Source organism: Rattus rattus, chromosome Y (assembly GCF_011064425.1).
Source record: "Rattus rattus isolate New Zealand chromosome Y, Rrattus_CSIRO_v1, whole genome shotgun sequence".
In the NCBI taxonomy this organism is placed as follows: Eukaryota; Metazoa; Chordata; class Mammalia; order Rodentia; family Muridae; genus Rattus; species Rattus rattus.
In genome coordinates this window covers 1,184,273-1,204,229 of record NC_046173.1, presented here as the reverse complement: position 1 = coordinate 1,204,229, position 19,957 = coordinate 1,184,273, and the positions used below count along the sequence as shown (strand labels likewise).

General features: G+C 38.6%; 1 pseudogene; it reads left to right on the top strand.

The window, feature by feature from the left end:
* Positions 1 to 13,858: 13,858 nt before the first annotated feature.
* The window catches only part of LOC116889622, a 35,906-nt pseudogene continuing 29,807 nt past the window's right edge, over positions 13,859 to 19,957 (top strand).

The window sequence follows — 19,957 nt, the reverse complement described above, 5'->3', positions numbered from 1 at the left end:
CCATGTATTTTGATGATAATATTCCCATTTATGCCTCCTACATCTCTCTCTACTTCTTTGAATCCTATGTTTGTATATCTTCCACAATAAATTATTGTTTAAGAACCCCATGATAAACCCTTAGAAATAATTGTTCAAACCTCCAACACAAGACAATAATTCTCCATAATATTCCAGTTAGGAGTAGGAGCCCTCAAGTCTTTTCACTTCATTCTTGACTGTTGAATGGCTCAAAGCTCTGCAGGGTACGACAGATGCTACGTGCCATGAGGGCAGCACTCCTCTTGTCCTGAAGATACACTTTCCCTCTGATAAATCCTCAATTTGTGCATATACAGTCTTTTTGCCCCATCTTTTGGGATGGCATTTGAGCCTTGTGGAAGGGGTATAACATGTATATCAAATTCATCATGGTTGATATCAATAAAATGAGGACAAAAACAAAATTAATAAAAGGAGGAGTTCGTTCTTGAAAATATTAACAAGATTGTTATAAACTCTGGCCAAGCTAGGTAAAAGAACAAGTGGACTTTATAAAATTTAAGAGAAGAAAGGAGACATGGAGAAAACACAAGTATCTTTATATTTATATTAACAGAAGTAGAATATTCTTTTAAAGTATTCGTTATCTACTGGAAGTATTTGATATACCAATATTAAATCAGCTCAATGTGCATAATTTAAATAGCACTATATTAAACAATGACATAGTGGCAAGTATTTAATATCTACCCACTGAAAATATCATAGGACTTCATATATTCGATTTAAAAATTTGATTAGACATTTAAAGAAAATTTAAAGTTTCTTTGACTATTTCATATATTGGACAAAAGGACCACATACATTAATAATCTATTTTCAATATGGTAATACTTAACAATTGGCAGAAGAAAAGGAGAGGGAGTGAAACATGGCGAGAAAGATGCAAACAGGAAGGGAAAGAGTGAGGGAGATAGAATTATAATCAATTGACAGAAAAAGAGAGGAAGAGAGCATTACAGAATAATTTGTACCTATACACACATATTATCAATAAAATACTTATCAGCAAGTTCAAGACAAAATTAAAAAAAAAATCTTCCGCAAGTTAAGCTTTTTTAAGTCCAGACATACAAGTTTGATTTAACATACATTTATCAACAATTGTATTCTACATAAAATAACTAAAGGCACAACAGACACAACCATCACATTAAGTGCAAAAAATTGGCCTGTAAAAAATCCAACATTCATTCATGACTGAAGTCCTTGAGAACCATAGCTATGGAAGATATAGTCCAACATAGCAACGGCAAGATCCAAGAAGCCTAGAGAGTCAAAAATTCAAAGCAGTTCCACTACAATCAGGAACAAGGCAAGAATATACACCCTTTTCATACCTATGAAGTACAGTATGTGTATTTTTAGCTAGAACAATATGACAACTAAAGAAATAGCGGGGGCAAAATGAAAAAATGGAAAAGTCAAAGTGGTCTTATTTACAGATTATGTGATACTATTTTAAAAACTCTAAAAATATATCACAGTCTCTTAAGACTGATAAATACATTCATAAATGCAGAATACAACATAAAGACAAAAGTCCTTAGGCTTACTTTATGCCAATAACAATATACTGTGAAAAAAAATCTGTGAGAAATTCCCCTAACAATTGTCCAAAAATAAATAATAAAATATTGTGGATTAAAATACTTAAAGTGCAAAGAGAACTATGAATTATCTAGAAGTAATCCAACATAAAGACAACTCTGTTAAAACTGATGTTTTAAGAAACCTCAAAGGCTTATCTAAATGAAAGCTTTCTTGTCCCAGTTTCCTAGTATCGCTGCCTCCAACCTTGCTTCTCTGACACTAGGGGAAACTTAAAACCATAATATGAAGCATGTTTACTTTGAAAGTACATGGATGCTTCTAGTTGTTCTTTACATACAAGAGCACACAGTGGTTTTTATAGTATATCCTGTTTAAGGGAGGAAACATTTTCCAACTCACAATGCATGGAATGACCAAAAAGTGATCTGTAGAAATTAAAGACAAAAATTAAATTGCAACTCTGTCATGTATTACATGTTTGCACTTTTAGGACTTTTTTTTATCTAATGATTACTAATTTATCCTCTCTTATCTTGATTTCAGGAACAAATACTATTAGATTATAATTAGCTGAATTTCAATCCACACTTTTAGGGAGAGAACAGACTTTTTGAAATTGTTTTCTCATTCCTTCCAATGTCCCTCAAAATGTGAGATAAGTTATTTAACAATATTAGGAGAATCTTTGCTCATAAAGAGCCCCTCAAGTCATTATGACTATGAGGTCTAGGAAATGTAGATGTATCGTTTTATTCCAGTCATTTCTATCTTTTGATCTTTCACTGTGACAGGTGCTCAAAAATATGACCACACTCATAGAAGCAGGAAGGGGTTGGGATATCAGGTTTCTGGAGGGGAAACCTGAAATGAGGATAATATTTAAAGTGTAAACAAAAAAAAATTGCAAAAAAAGGCAAAAAGTAAGTATCAGCTCAGTTGCATATTCTCAGGGATCACATTCCTTAAAGCAATTTTTCCAAGGCATGTAAGGCTCTAATGTAGTCCTCACTAATTTCTATAGATTAAAGGCAACAAAAACAAATAGTCAAGTAAATCTCTCAAATGAAACATAAACTAATCAATCGTCGTGATTATATCAGATGGAGGAAAAAGACCATAAGAAAGGAATATTAACTAGATTTCTTATTTTCTGTGGGTTATGAACTCGCACGTCCATAAAACGTTAAAATCAGAAGACAGTGTGTGGCAGGTTTGTACATTCCTTAAGCCACATAGGTCTTATGGAAGGAATTCAGGTTTGTAGAGATGGAGACCTGTTCCTGGACTTGCTGAGACAACTCGCATTCTGATCACTTTAATCATAGTACTTAAGTATATCTGTATCTGTAAGGTGGTACTCTGTGTAAATCTCTCCATCATTCATAAATAGTAGATTTGTCTTGACATTAGTTTGACAGCAGAAATCAATAGGCACATGGAATTTGTTCCTCCAAGTGTCATGTCTCTGACATATGGTCTTAAAAGTCACGTCATTCTGGGAACACCACATTAATCACTTATTTATCAGAGGAAAACACTTCATATTATACTTTGAGATCGAATGTGGTAAAATAGCAGGATTTACCACCCCTCACCCTTCCTAGTCCAGAAAACAAACATTCTCCACCAAAGATGTGTGATCTATGCTGAAGTCTCCATATCCCAAATCTAGTATGAATCTTGCCTTCAACACTGCTTTGATTGTGCATCAACAGGTATTACTCACCAGTTCCACTTCCAGGAGAGTTCTTCACTTCTTCATTTCATCTGATGGGTTTCAATCTGCAATATATCACAGAATGAGATATGAGAGAACTACTCCAACCCTGAAAATGCTGAGATGCTAAAGCATGATCCTGGGCCTACTAATGCCCTACATGTAAGCCTGGCAGTTTAGACCATTAGAATGAGTACTCCTGTATGTGTCCCTACCGGTCTCAAAACCTTCTCCCTTTATTTGGGTGTTATCCAGTCGAAATAATGCACCACACAAGGAATAACAAAATATCAGAACGGGCACTGTATCATCGCTCATCTACTTGAGAATTTGAATCCTAGAGGACCTACGGGGCAAATAATAATGCTCTGTCACTTCAGGTATGGGTGAAATTCACTGCCCTTTTCCTTCCACTGGCAGAATTGCTTGCAAACAAACATAGGAAAGGGAGAGGGAGAACATAGTCTGGTGGAATAGCACCAGCATGGAGGCAGGAGTTGTGGGGAGAGAATGGGGTGTGTCATTAGTAAAAACTGGGAAGGGGAAAAATATTTGAAAAAATAGATAAAAAGTATCCAATGAAAAATGTAAAAACCTGAAACACCTCCCCAGCAGAAGAAGCTATAATATATATCAAATAGAACTCAGGAAAAATATCATTATCAAAAATAACTAAAAATAGATCACCAACAGTAATAAAACTATTCATTCCTACAGTATTGCTGGAATTATTGAAATCTGCTGATTCTATATTTCAAGGAATCCACAGGCATATATCCCTGTGTTTCCTGACCTCTTTTTATAGTCCCATATTGAATATTTTTTATTTTCTCTAATGTATTAGAGAATTATTTCTCAGTTTCTGCTTTGTTTGTGATAATAAATGTAGCTAAATTTAAGAGTGCAAGGATACAACAAGGATATTTTTCATCACGAATTTGGGATCCACAGAGCATGACACATAAGCTACATTGAGAACACAGCTTCCTGTGCAGCTTTGCCTGGCTGTAAACTGGCGATGAAGACTATGATGCTTGAAAATTTCAGAAAACCACTGTTGCCTTATACTTGTGCTGTTACAGGAAGAAGAACCACATGTGACTCAGGAGGTTATTATGAGTGAATGCTTACAGGTCACATTTTTATTTATAGGCCCTTATTAATTTATTCAACAACAACTTAAAGTGGGGAATCAATGAATTCAATTTATATAACCTTAGTAATAAAGCATTTTAATTAATAAAACAAAAGTTAACAGATAATTATCAAAATGTCAAATGTAAACAAGGGAAACCAGACACATAAAATAATCAAACTTCAAACCAGAAACCAAATAGAGTAGGTACATTAGGCAGCATTCAATTGCTGCAGGTATTACAACATACATCTACAGCCAGTTCCGGCCCTTGCAAACATAATAGATCATCAGGCAAGATGGTAAAAATCCCTTCGAAGATGTGTGAAGACATTCCTCATTCAGGGTGGTTGATTGTTGATGGACAAGTCCTCAAATGATTAAAAATGAGACATGTTCCATGCGATGCCTCATTCTCTGTCAAGTGCAAGCCATATTACTACTCTTATGAGGAATCAGATGAATAGGTTTTGTCATTTTTTGCACACTCAGTGCTCCTAGTGGACAGTTCTGTCTCTTAGAGCTAGAGTCCTTGTCTGTGAACAGTTCAAGCATCTACAGGAGTATTTCAGACTAAGTGGTGGAAATGGTCTGGTGGGGACCTGTCATGTCAGTTATACAAAACAAAACAGCATAATTCAGCAGGATAATACAGTATATTTCAACTGAGATCATTCTCTCATGCCCAAGAAAGTAGGGAAAGGGTCTCACAGGACTTTCTCAGCTTTTAAAAACTCCTAGAAATAGAATTGTGAACAGCACATTATAACATTCATCCTTATGTTTTATACTGTAATATCAAGTTTCAATGTCTTAATGTCAGTAGAGGAGAGATGTGGCAACCTAGAAAAAAATAGGAAGGCCTTGGACACCTGGCCATCACTGAAAGGAAGGCAGTTATTGTTCCTCCACTGTAGAAATTTGTCTGGGTTCCAATTGAAATCTCAATATCTGCCAAGACATAGAGAATCAATATTTCAGGAAATATATGCACGCCAAAGTGATATTGAATTAAGCAAGAATATGCTGCTTGAAAATCTTCCCAATGGGAGGCACTGAAATCTAATGGAGATGCTGATGCAGAAAATAAACTATATCACTCTTTTGTTTATCAGTATCATAAAACTATTTGGAGGGAAACTTAAAGGCAATGGGCTCAGAAAATTCTAGAGAGCTTAGATGGGAGGGATGAGTATACAATAGCTAGAATCTATGTGGATCCCGTATACTTGGTGGACAGAAATTCTTTTAAAATGTACCAGAACAATATTCTGAACTGCTCCTAGCTGACAACTGCAGAGAACTATGTAGAAAGTCAAACACCTGGAAGGACTGTTTACAAGTACAGGTAATCTACTTGAGTCCTCCCATCCTGAGCTTATAACTCATCTCAGTGACACCGATATGATGATGCATATTCTCAGCCAAGTCCTTTTGCTCAGTGACCAGTGCTTTCTGTTTGGGAGTGCTGCAACCTTTCATCCCTTGTCTCTACATCCTGGTCAATAAATTTTATATTGTCCATGGAAGCATGCATGTATACAGACACTCAGACAAACAGACAGACAGACACCCAGACATACACACTTTTGTACTCAACCAAATACATTTGGCTAAATACAAAGCCGAGTTCTTTGCAGAATGTGGTTCAGGTCCCACTTAAACATAATATAAGATATCACACAGGCTACTAATATAAAAAAAGGAAAAAAGCAAAAAAAAAAAAAAAAAAAGCAAAAAAAACCCCAAACCTTTAATGGGATATGTACATAATGAGCATAACCTGTAGACAGTTCAGCCAATAAAGTGAATTCCCCTGTTATCCAAGCCTGCTTAGGAAGTTCACAAGGCTCTGCACAGTAGGCTTAATTTGAGACAATGGAGCATTCGTGGTGCCATATGAGCCTCTTCAGTTCTCTGATTCACTGTTCCCAGTGGATGCTAATTGAGCAGCATTTACCATTAAGGGTTCCCTTTACCATATCTTACCTGACATGGGAACCAAAACTATCAGCACAAATAAGTAGGAAATCTCCACAACCACAGTCCAAGGAAAAAGTCTTTGAATTGTAGTGAGATACTGTCAGATATATTTCGACTCAGATAACTAGTGACTAATGACTGACTAATTCAGTGACAATAATTGCATGTATACTCAAACTCAGAAAAAAATCTATGGAAAGGTCGACCACATTGTTTGTTTTCACTTTCTGACTGAGGGACATTCTGGACAATTCCACTTCAAGGCCACTCTGAGGTTTACCACTACAAAACTAATGTGCCACAGTTTCTCTGCTGACACCTACTTCTTATTTTGGAATTGCAGCATCAAAGGTTGAATTTTCAGAAGGTTTGTACATGGGTTCTCATTTGACAGTCTCAGCAATTTCTGATGGTCATCAGTTTTCTAAAACCTCCTTAATGATGAGTTTCACTCAAATCAAATGATTTTGAATAATAATACTTAAGAGTGCCTCAGATACGACACAGGATGAGTGCTTTGGACAATTTTGAGCCTAAGGATCTGTCTGAGGCAAGGATCTGATTAAACCTCAGCATAACTCCTGAACATCTTCAGGTTGCAGTTCAACTCTACCAAAATTAATCTTTTTAAATAAAAAATTCCAGGCCAACCTTCAAAGCCGAGGAATAATGAGTCAAGTTTAGGCCATCTGGAAAGAATTTTTATCAGGTAATGATTGAAATATCCAGGATATTGAAAAGATGCAAATACTCACATGACCTTCTAGTGTTCACTCACTATACAACAAGAGCAAAGAAGGCAGAAGAGCCCTTAGTCAGAGGTTGCAGCACACAGGTAAATGGATTACACACAGCAGTTTCTCCTTACATCCCTCTTCTTCAATCCTGCATTTTTCTACAAGTAATGCCTATGGTGTTGGATATTTCCCCCACTCTAAGTAGTTACTATAGCAATTAAGGCCCCATTAAGAACAAACTTGAAACAGAGTGCTACAGAATTCCTTCTATGAAGCCACAATTACTCTTATCCTAAACCACACAAAGACCCAACATAGAAAGAGAACTTCAGACCTTCCCTTATGGATATCAAGGCAAAAATACTCAATAATATTCTTACAAACCGAATCCAAGAGCATGTCAAAACAATTATCCACCATGATCAATAGGTTTCATCCCAGGCTTGCAGGGATGGTTTAATATATGGAAAACCATCAACATGATCCATTATATACACAAACTGAAAGAACAAAACCACATGATCATTTCATTAGATGCTGAGAAAGCATTTGACACAATTCAACACCCCTGCATGATAAAAGTCCTGGAAAGAATAGGAATTAAAAGCCCATACATAAACATAGTAAAAGCCATATGCAGCAAACCAGTTGCTAACATTAAACTAAATGGAGAGAAACTTGAAGCAATCCCACTAAAATCAGGGACTAGACAAGGCTGCCCACTCTCTCCCTCCTTATTCAATATAGTTCTTGAAGTTTTAGACAGAGCAATCAGACATCAAAAGGAGATCAAAGGGGTACAGATTGGAAAAGAAGGAGTCAAAATATCAGTATTTGCAGAAGACATGACAGTATATTTAAGCGATCCCAAAAGTTCCACAAGAGAACAACTAAACCTGATAAACAACTTCAACAAAGAGGTTGGGTATAAAATTAACTCAAATAAATCAGTATCCTCCCTCTACACAAAAGAGTAACAAGGCAAGAAAGAAAATAGGGAAACGACACGCTTCACAGTAGTCCCAAATAATATAGCATACCTCAGTGTGACTTTAACCAAGAAAATGAAAGATCTGTATGATAAGAACTTCAAGCCTCTGAAGAAAGAAATTAAGGAAGACCAAAAATAATGTAAAGAACTCCTGTGTTCATTGATTGCCAGGGTTAATATAGTAAAAATGGCTATTTTAAAAGCGATCTACAGATTCACTGCAATTACCATCAAAATACCAATCCAATTCTTCAAAGAGTTAGACAGAAAAATTTGAAAATTCTTCTGGAATAACGAAAAACCCAGGATAGCTAAAACTATCCTCAACATTAAAGGACTTCTGTGGGAATCACTATCCTTTCATCAAGCAGTATTAAAAAGCAATAGTGGGGGGTTGGGGATTTAGCTCAGTGGTAGAGCACTTGCCTAGCAAGCACAAGGCCCTGGGTTCGGTCCCCAGCTCCAAAAAAAAATAATAATAAAAAGCAATAGTGATAAAAATTGCATAGTATTGGTACAGAGAGAGAGAGATAGGCCAGAGGAATAGAATTGAAGACCAAGAAATGAACTAACACAGGCATGATCACTTGAGTGTTTGACAAACGAGCCAAAACCATCCAATGGTAAAAAGAGAATTTACTAGCAAATGGTGCTGGTTCAACTGGAGGTCAGCATGTAGAAGAATGTAGATAGATCCGTGCTTATCACCCTGTACAAAGCTTAATTCCAAGTGGATCAAGGACCTCCACATCAAACCAGATACACTCAAACTAATAGAAGAAAAAGTGGGGAAACATCTCGAACACATGGATACTAGGGAAAATTTCCTTTACAAAGCAACAATGGCTTATGCTCTAAGATCAAGAATAAACAAATGGGATCTCATAAAATAGCAAAGCTAATGTAAGGAAAAGGATACTGTTTTAGGACAAAGCAACAACCAACAGATTGGGAAAAGGTCTTCACCAATCCTAAAACTGATAGAGGGCTTATATCCAAAATATACAATGAACTCAAGAAGTTAGACCGCAGGTAGACAAATAATCCTATTAAAAAATGGTGTTCAGTACTAAACAAAGAATTCACAGCTGAAGAATGACTAATGGCTGAGAAACACCTACACAAATGTTCAACATCTTTAGTCATAAGGGAAATGCAAATCAAAACCATTCTGAGATTTCACCTCACACCAGTGAGAATGGCTAAGACCAAAAACTCATGTTACAGCAAATGCTGGCAAGGATGTGGAGAAAGAGGAACACTCCTCCTTTGTTGGTGGAATTAGAGACTGGTACAATCATACTAGAAATCTGTCTGGGGATTCCTCAGAAAATTTGGCATTGAAATACCTGAGGACCCAGCTTTACCTCTCTTGGGCATATACCCAAATGATTCCCTAACATATAACAAAGACACGTGCTCCACTATGTTCATAGCAACCTTATTTATAATAGCCAGAAGCTGGAATAAATCCAGATGCCCTTCAACAGAGGAATGGATACAGAAAATGTGGTACATCTACACAATGGAATAATACTTAGCTATCAAAAACAATGACTTTATGAAATTCATAGACAAATGGATGGGACTGGAATATATCATCCTGAGTGAGATAAACCAATCACAGAAAAGCACACATGGTATGCACTCATTGCTAAGTGGCTACTTGCCCAAATGCTTGAGTTACTGTAGTTGCACAGAACAAATGAAACTCAAGAAGGATGACCAAAATGTGAATGCTTCCCTCCGTCTTTAAAAGGGGAACATGAATACTCTTGGGAGGGTGTAGGGAAGCAAGGTTTAGAACAGAGGCAGAAGGAACCCCCATTTAGAGCCTGCTACACATTGGCCAATACATATACAGTGACCCAATTAGATAAGACGGCTAACAGGTACCAGATGTAGATCTATCCTGAGAGAAACAGAACACAGCAAATACATAGGCAAATGCCAGGAGCAAACCAAGGAACTGAGAACGGGGCCTCCATTGTAGAAATCTTAGAAAGAACTGAAAGAGCTTGAAAGGGCTCAAGACCCCATATGAACACCAATTCCAACCAACTAGAGTCTCCAGAGATTAATCTTGTGTTTATAAGTCTAAACATGGAGTGACCCTGGGCTCCAACCTCATGGGTTGAAATTAATAGCATAGTAAGAGCACCAGTGGAAGGGGAAGCCCTTGGTCCTGCCAAGACTGAACCCCCAGTGAACAGGATTTTTGTGGAGAGGGTGGTAATGGGGGGAGGATGGGGAGGGGAATACCCATAGAGAAGGGGAGGCAGAGGGGTTAGGGGGATATTTGCCCAGAAACTGGAAAGGAGAACAACAATCAAAATGTAAATAGGAAATACTCAAATTAATAAAGATGGGGAAAAAAGAACAGTTTAAAATCTGATTAGAAAAATTTTGTTTCCTCATTTTCTAGTGAATATATATTTTGTATATATGTATATATATATGTGTGTGTGTGTGTGTGTGTGTGTGTGTGTGTGTGTGTTCATATGTATGTTGGTGTCTTTTACTTTTGGCATAGAAAGCAAAGATGCTCTGTTGCAAATTCAGTCACACACTGTGAGGCAGCAATTGGCATGATTCCCCTTCATCTGTTCACATGACCTTTTGAAACCAAATAACTAGAAATAAAAATCCTAGAGATTCCTTTAAAGGCAGGCTTACTGGTATGATTCAATTATAGAACCTCATCCTCACTTTAGTTCAAAGGCAAGAATGTGGTGGCACATTCTCTTCCCAGTGCTGGAGTTAAAGCCCTGTGCATTACTCACCAATTTTGTTTTGTGAGTTGATTAGATTTGTACAACTTTCCTTGATCTGCAGGTGCATTTACAGCAGGTCAGTCATCACTTGCTGTTGTTGCATCATGAGCTTCTCGGACTCAAAGTTGTTCCTGTGCTAGGGCTTATTTCAGGATCAAATAACTTTATGAACTGAGATCCAGCATTACATGAATTCAGACTGAATCCTGAACTACCCTAGCCTAGGATTAACCCCACAGCTTCTCCTTGGTACTGCGTCCATTTTTTTCTTACTAAACATATTATTAGGGAACCGAGAAAAGCAAAGCCAGCAAACAAAGGAGGGAGCTGATCAGCCTGTGCTCCCGCGGGGGCTTGAAAGAATAGACTAGCTTGCCAAGAACATCCCAGTACACTGTACTAAAGACAAGGCTCTGACTTAACACCTGAAGACTACTTTTCTGCTCATAGGTAAGAATTCTCAGTCGAATCTATTGCTACATAAAACCAAAGGAACACAATCAGCATACATAGGAAAAGGAATATGTAACACATACCAGGAAATTCCAATATGGGTCCAAGGTGAGAAGTGTTTAAATGTTGTATTCCATTCCTCAAAGTAAATCTGTCAGTCTCATCACTATCATACCATGGAAACTGAGACAGGATAATTTTCAGGCCAAACCAAAAACATAGAATACCAGACCTTAAGGGATATACAGATTCAAACACATTCAAAACACACACACACACACACACCCACACACACACACACACACACATACACACACAGATACAAACAAACACACACACTCAAATACAATTAGAATGTCAAATAAATGCAATGATGTCACATTATCTCAAAGGACAATGAATAAAATCATATAAAGCAAAGATACTCTATTGCAAATTCAGTCACACACTGTGAGGCAGCAATTGGGGTGATGCCTCTCCAGCTGTTCACATGACCTTTTGAACCCAAAGTACGTCCAGGTCAATTACAACAATGATTGGTCATAAATATAGCAAGAGAAATTCCCATAAGTCAACACCTATTCAGCCTTCTTAAAACACACAATGAGAGCTCGCACAGATTCCCAGCCTGTGATTCAGGCCACAGGCTATGATTTAATTTTGTATGAATCAAAATAGGCTGTGGTCCCATCACACTCCTATCTGACCTTCACATTCTGTGTTTAAAATGCAATAAGGAAAATGATTTTCACTATGGGGACACCGTGAAGTTGTAGACAACTGTGAAGTGAGGAAATATGGGATTAAAAGACTCCTCAAAACACTCAACTAATAGCTTGAACTGAGACTACCTGTCATTTAAGTCTTTTCTGGGGTAATATGCCAGTGTTCTCCAGAGTTTTTTTCTCTCATTTTGCATTTTATGGAGAGCAATTTTCATGTTCTCCAAATGCTTCATTCACTTTCCTAAATAAGGGTTGTGGAGGGTTGGGATGATACCTTCAGAGAAAACTCTGAATGTAAACACAAGTAAACTGGCATATATGAGGACAGAGTGCCAGCCATTAGTCTAAAACAGAAGTCTGAAGATGAACATTTCAAGAGACCCACTTAATCTATTACAAGGCAAGAAAGCTATTTTTAAGTTGAACTCAGCTATGACCCCCTTACGCACCTTCCTATCCATGTGAGGACTTATGCCATCCTAGACATAAGCCACACTTCCTAATGTCATTCCTCTGTCACTGATATGCAAAGGATGGCTCAAACAGGAAGAATTGGAGGACATCTCAGCTAGTATGAGACAGGTATGTCCTTGATTCCAATCTGCTTAACATCTTGAATCTCTAATCATGTGTGTTCAAGTACAAAGTAAATGACACTTTAATATATCACCAGGAGAGTATCCCTCTTGCTATCATTTACACATGTAACCTACAGGACACTGCTAAGAATGAAGGGCTTCAACAGCCTATCCTGAGAGAGACACTTTGTTATTCTTACAGAGGCTCATCCTAGTATTCTTTGACATCCCCCATGATATTAAAGAGCTCCAAGGAAAGTCGCTTGGCATCTATAAATTTGTGGCTCTCTGTCAAACTAGTGCTCAGAAATTGTTGTGTCTGGGTAAGTCATTTAGACAGATTGTGGTTCCAAATCATAAGTCCTACACCTTCAAGGACCAACTCAAGCCAATGTCCTACAGGAACCTACCCAAACCCTGCAAGTACTCATTGGGCCTTACCTATTCCATTTGTCTTGTTCTCCAACATTATAGAAGGCTGGCCTCTTTCTACCTTAGTCTGGTCTCTGCAAGTATATGATTCTCCTTCCAAAATAGACTGAGCACCCTGGAGAACATGCCTGATTCAGAAACAATTAGGCTCTGAAGGTATAGCACAAAGGCAGTTGTTGTCACCACAACTCTGGTGAGATCACCGAAGATTCACTTTCTCCTGGATACAAGAGAATTTCCAGAGAAGGAACTACTCATGATGTCACTGGGAAATGTCATAGCCTACATGCTAGCTAACCCTACACACAGTGACAAGATCCTGGAGTACCTTTTCCAAAGACTCACTTTTGAGACACGTAACATACATGCACACTCTCCTTCCAAATCTTCAAAGTTCTCACTACTAAATTACAACCCAGTTACCGAGAATAGGGGGAGTTCATTAAGGCCTTGAAAGGGAGAACATCTTTAACACACAAAGATATGAAGACCTGGCATTAGGGAGATTCTACTCCATGAAATGTTTAAACCCAGGGATAATTTATGTGCCATACAGTCCATTTCCCACAGTTTTTACTGATTCCCAGAGGCAGATATTTTTCCCTACACCTTTACACTCCCTTGTCATGGCAACATAGGTGCTCAGGTATAGGGCAAACATTAAATTGTAAACTTTCTGCCCATTCTTAAAAGTTAAAATGCCCCAAAATGAGCAAACTCATCCTCACATGAAAGGCATGGAAAGGCCGTGTGCTGAGGTGCTGCTGGACAAAGCAGAGCACAGGGAAGCAGAAAAGCTGCAGCACATCATCTTGCACAAGAAACTAGAGTTGGAGATTGACCTAGGTAACCGGTTTACTTCTGACAGCAACCCCCTAGATGATGCTGTGCAAGGCTGGGCCCTCACTAGTGACAGAGCTGTGGGCACTGTCAAGAGAAAACACGCAGCTTCTCTACAACCAACTGTGGCAGGTACTGACAAGGCACATGGAGTAGGTGGTGGAAGTGTGCTTGCATGACACAGGCCAGTCACACAAGAAGCCACTGCTCAGCAAAATCCAGTCACTTACTGGCGGCGGTTAAATCATTTTAATGTCATCCATACCAAGAAGAGGACAAATTTCGTGTTGAATGAAGTGAATAGCTAGTGGGGACACACTTGTGGCAGTAAGCGCTCGGGATGACACTAAGGAGTTGCTGATCTAGGAGCCTGAGAGCACTGACCCAAGCAAAAACCAGTTCTTTAAGATGATTCAGGCCAAGAAATTATGCATGGCCAAGAACTAGCTGAACCATCAGTGAAACCTGGCCCGCTTGCACAAGATGCAGATGCCAAGATTTGCCGCCATGATACCTACAATACACCAGAGTAAGGAGGGGCTGGGATGCACCATGCACGTGTACATGGCCTCCAGTGCTTTGTAGGGGCACTTCCAGGAGATCTTCCACAAGGAGAAAGCACTCCAGGACTCAGAGAAATAGAGGAAGTTTCTGCCTCGTTTTAAGGACTTTACAATCCAGAAGAGGAAACATTTGGAGCTATTTAATGTTGTAAACAGCAAGAAACTTCAGCTGGAATTGTTGGGAGTCATCAACATGCAATAGGAAAGAGGACCAAAAGGAGGCTGTCAAGAGGATGTAAATGAGGCAGAAAGGCAAGGGAAAGGGGGAGAGGCCAGCAAGGAACTTTGGACAAGGGAAAGGGCAGACTGCCGGGTCAGGGAGAGAAAAAGAAGTAGGCTTGAGAGTCAAGAAGCATTCCAGGCTGCCTACTTTAGGTTGCAAGAAGGATTGAGTGTGGCACCAATGAGGGAAGAGGGGAAAGTGGTACTATCCCCTCGGGAACTGTTCTGAACAGCTAGAAGAGCAAGTATTGTAGGCTAGATCAGTATTTGGCCACTTTTGTCAATGAGCTTGACATTGAAGGGGCAGGTTTGCCTCCTCTCTTGTCAGTGCTAGACTACAAATTAAGAGCGGCACTGACTGGAAGTTGGTGTATTTTGGGAATATAAGAATTATAGAATTAAAATGGTCAGAACCAGGAAGATGTTAATGCTTGCTCTACTACCTTGACTTTGGATGCAAGGTAAAGGTTGTCCAAATTTCTAAGTGATATTAGACTGGTGTCTACATTTTTGCATTATTATTGTAAAAAAGCTTGCATATTTGTTAAAGCAGGGAGAATGTATGGAAATTATAAGTATGTAAAAGTATACAGGTACCTGGTATTGATTTTACCTTTTACTGACAGTAGAGGTTGTATGTGAAGGCTCTGTCCTGTCAAATATGGAGTGTGTTTCAAAAACCAAAGTTACAATGGTTGTAAAAAGGATCATTGTGTTAGGAAAACTCAAATATTCATTTTGGCACTAAGCATAATTAATGTAGAGTGCATATTGATGTTAGTTGAGATGGTACATTTGGCCAATTCTTTGGAACCACACTAAATAATGGTAATTAATCTTGTTACTCAAGATGTCATTTTGTTTGTAGCCAGTGGGTTTTGTTTAATTGGCTTGGGTTTTAGATTTTTATCAAATTCTGGGCTGGAATTCACTATGGAGCTGTGCAAGTCTGCCTGAAACTCACTTAGGATAAGTTCTGAGATTATAAGTAAGCAGACACAAGCAACAGATTCCATGTTTATTTCTTTCTTGGATGGTTTTCCCTGTTCCATTATCCTTTTTAAAATTCTTAATAAACTTCAATTTGCATAAGCAAAAAAAATAAATTAGTTAAAGTCCCAAATCCTCACAATCTCTGATGTTAGCAGAAATATAAGTTAGACATCTGTGAGAAAAGTTCAACTGGCAATGATATTTCCGGCTCTGTGTTCTCATCAACTATCACTTCTCCAATATTTACCTTCATTAATTCCCAGGTCCAGGTCAGAGTTAGATTGGAGTTTGACCCTGATCCTGTATTCATAATATAATTAAGAATAACAAGGATAGATAGGGAATGAAGAAGCCCCAGATCTAGTGAAACCTCAATTTTCATGTGTTTTTAAGATACTGAGGGAGTCAATTAGACACTGTCACCTGGAGCTCCTATCTTACTGACAAGGGTCTGCAGAAGCCATGGTAAAATGCTGCCTAACTGTAGGGCACCCTCCTGTGGTGAACAATGGTACTGTACATGAGCAGGTTTTGCACCTGGCATCAGTTGGCCGGGACGGTACCATGCTAATGAGGTGATTCGTTCTCCACCAATCCCTGGAGGACAAATAGCAGGGGTGATAGTGGGGTGATTAGAGCTTCGCCAATCCCTGAAGGACAATTAGCATAGCCACATCCTGTTTTGTATATAAGGCGAGCATTTTTGCTGCTTTGTCCCCATATCAGCAAAGAGGTACTCCTGCAATAAAGGCTGTTGAGAAGAATCTGACCCTGTTGAGTCTTCCTTGTTGGCTGAGGTGGGCGCGGCAACTAGTGGCCCGTGGGGAGACCCGAGGACATTCTCATGGATTTAGAACTCTTCAGTTTCAGGACGCCGACATAAGTAAATACCTGGATAAGGGACGATAAGGTTCTCTGGAGGTAAGCAGAGAAGATGAAAGCTTAGGTATAGAGGACGAAAAGTTTGTAAAACGGCAATATTGTTTCCAATGGATCCTTTGTGGGTAGGGCTTGTAATTTTTTTTCTTTTTTTCTTTGTATGTGATAGAGAAGACACAGAGGGCAAGCTTAAGCCCGGACCAAAACTTCTTTGGCGAATGGTCCGTGCCTGCTTAGAGGATAAACGATGTGAGGAAGCCATTAGAGCCATTAGGACAGGTCAGAGGGTCCTTGCAGAGCAACAAGAAAGTATGTCGGAGGGAGAAAAGGTCTCGAAAGGAAAAAAAGAAAAGGAGATAAAAGGAACAGAGAGAAGGCAGAGATAAAAAAAAAGAGTATAATCAGGACCAGGAAACACATAAGATATATTTTTCTTTAAAAGCCTTGTCATTAGCAATGTCAGACAATCTAGAAAGCATTGCCGACAGCTTAGAGAAAGTGAAACTAAAGGTAGAAGCATCGGGTCCAGGGCAACCCCACAGAGCAACAAAAGGAAGCGCAGGACTCAACTTCAGTTCCACCACCAGACTCGTATTGTCCCCTCAAATGGGAACACAGGTGGTGGATGCAGATTTTAAAGGACCCAGTAAGCACAATTCAAAAGAATCACAGAAATTGAAAGCATGTGCAAAGATAAAGATTTGGGTTAGTGGTAGTGGTCAAAAGGGGACAAGGTAATAATGGTAAAATGTTTTTGTGTATGTGTTCTTTTAGAGTTATGTTAAAATCTAGAGAAGCAAAGTCGATTCTCATAGGTGCTTTTAGTCTTTGGACCCTGACTAGAGACAGTTTACACCCTAGACAAGAGAGAGAATGGGGTTGAGAAAAACAGTCCTCCTGAACTCTCCACAGATGCTTTGGCAAAAGAAGGAAATGAGCTTAAGTTTTTCGAAGCTCTTCTGGAGACAGAAGGAGATGGGAGACGTCTTGCCTCCTTGCTGGGTCCTATTGGAGAAATGCTTATTTTTGGTTCTGGGTTCTTTGGGTAGGATGTCTGGGTCCCTTTGGTGGAACACCATCTAGTTCTTTTCCTCTGTGTCTATTGTCTGTCCTTGTTGCACCAAGCTGTCTATGTATGTCAATTTATGTCTGGGTTTTGCTTCACGTTGCTTGAATGTTTTGTGTTTCATGTTTAAAAGAAAAGGTTATAATTTCAAAGGCTAGTTGATTCACCCATTGATGTTGTTTTAACTCCTTTCAAGAAAGGAACAAACAAATAAAAAGTTTCAATTGGCTTTTGGAGCCTGCATCTGTAGCTAGAAGCCTAAGTCTGCTGGGCAAACTCCCCAGGGGTCTGGCTAAATGTTTATACTAGCCCATCCTAAAGACACCAGGAGCTTCACAGCTTCTAAGGTAATGGAATTGATGGCTGTTTCTCTTAGAAAAATCTTTGACTGTGATTATTGGACTCAACAGGTGACAAGGTGTTTCTCTTAAAACTACAGCTAGAAAAAGTAAAAATGGTGATTGATTTAAATATTAAAGGTATGTGTAGCCACTTCAATTTTGTTTCTGATTGGATTTAAATATATAAATATTCTCTACATGCCTTGGTTATGGACTATTGGCTTTTAAGTTATTGGATATGGTTAAAAAAATGAAACATTGGTAACAGAAATGTGACATAAAACTGGTAAATTTGGATGGAGTCATTCTAGACAACATGTGGCATGAGCCAATCTAGGGAAACAGGTCTAAATTGGGATGATATTTTTATGGAAATCTTATCCTAGAAACCAGGCTTCTAAAAGATTTTAAGGCAATGTCTCTTTGTTGAGGTATTGGAGACCGCACCATCATGCGTTCATATGTAGGAATTGGCAGTCAAACCTTGTAGCATGAAAGATAGACTCGGTGTTTTGGAGACTGGATTTTGGGATGATGAGACTGATCTCAAGGAAGAGGCTGCTCAGTGTAAGAGGGAGAGATATGATCCAGACTGGCCACACACTAGTGCCATGTGGCAACGAGGTAGACAATTAGGCAAAAAGGCAGTTATACCAACAGCACCTCTGCATCACCCTCTATATAAAAGCATGGTGAAGCCTACAAAAGCTACTTCCTTTTGCTCAGAGGTGTAGAAAGAGATGGGATTAAGTTTTCAAGTGTTTCTGGATGCTAACGGACATCAATATCATGAACCCATTGATTTTAAGACTATAAAGCAATTGGCAGAATCAGTCAGACGCTGCAGTTTTGATGGAGAGTTTGACAATCATTATCCTAAGGATCCTTTGCTACAATTTTTCATTGAACAGCCAGTGATTTTTCCAAAGGTCACTGCATAAGAGCCTTTGTCTGGAGCGTTAAATATTTATACAGATGGTTCCAAAACAGGTGTAGGTGCCTATATGTTTGATTCTCAAGAACCAGTATTAATTCAATACAGTCCAGGCACCCCCCAAATTACAGAAATTAAAATTGTATTGGAAGTTTTAAAAGATTTCATGATTATTTTAATTTAATTTCTGCCTCTGCTTGGGTAGCTAATGCTGAAATACACTTGAAATTGCAGGGCCAATTCAGTCGAGTAGTGCTGTATGTCAAATTCTTTCAGAATTACAAAATTTGATTTGGGCAGAAAAATAAATTTTTCATACAACATATTCAAGCCCATACTAATTTGCTTGATCCCATGACCAGTAATAACACCCTGGTGGATGCTAGTACTTGTAGAGAGTTTATTTTTCATGTTGTTCCAGTTGTTCTCTCTAGAGAAATTAATCAAAAGGTTCATGTTCCTGCCTTTACTCTTCAACAAAATTTAATATGTCTAGGGCTACAGTTCATGATGTGGTGTTACATTGCCAGAATTGTGTTCAATTTCACCACCCTCCTCATGTGGGGATTAATACTCATGGTCCTATCCTGGTAAAACTTTGGCAGATGGATGTCACACACATATCTCAATTTGGAAATTTAAAATATGCTCATGTTTCTGTTGATACTGTTCTGGTAATATACACGATACTCTGATGACTGGTGAAAAGGCTCTTAATGCCATTAGTCATTGCTTAGAGGCATGGGCAGCCTGGGGAAAGCCTGATAGTCTCAATACAGACAACGGGCCTGCCTACACAGCAAAGTCCTTTCAGGCATTTTGCCAGACAATGCAGGTCAGTCATACTACAGGATAACCATACAATCCCCAGGGTCAAGGAATTGTGGAAAGAGCGCATCGTACCCTAAAAGAGCTTATACAAACAAAAAAAGAGGGAATTGCAATGGCTGAACACCAAAAGAACAACTTTCTTTAGCTCTTTTTACTCTAAATTTCTT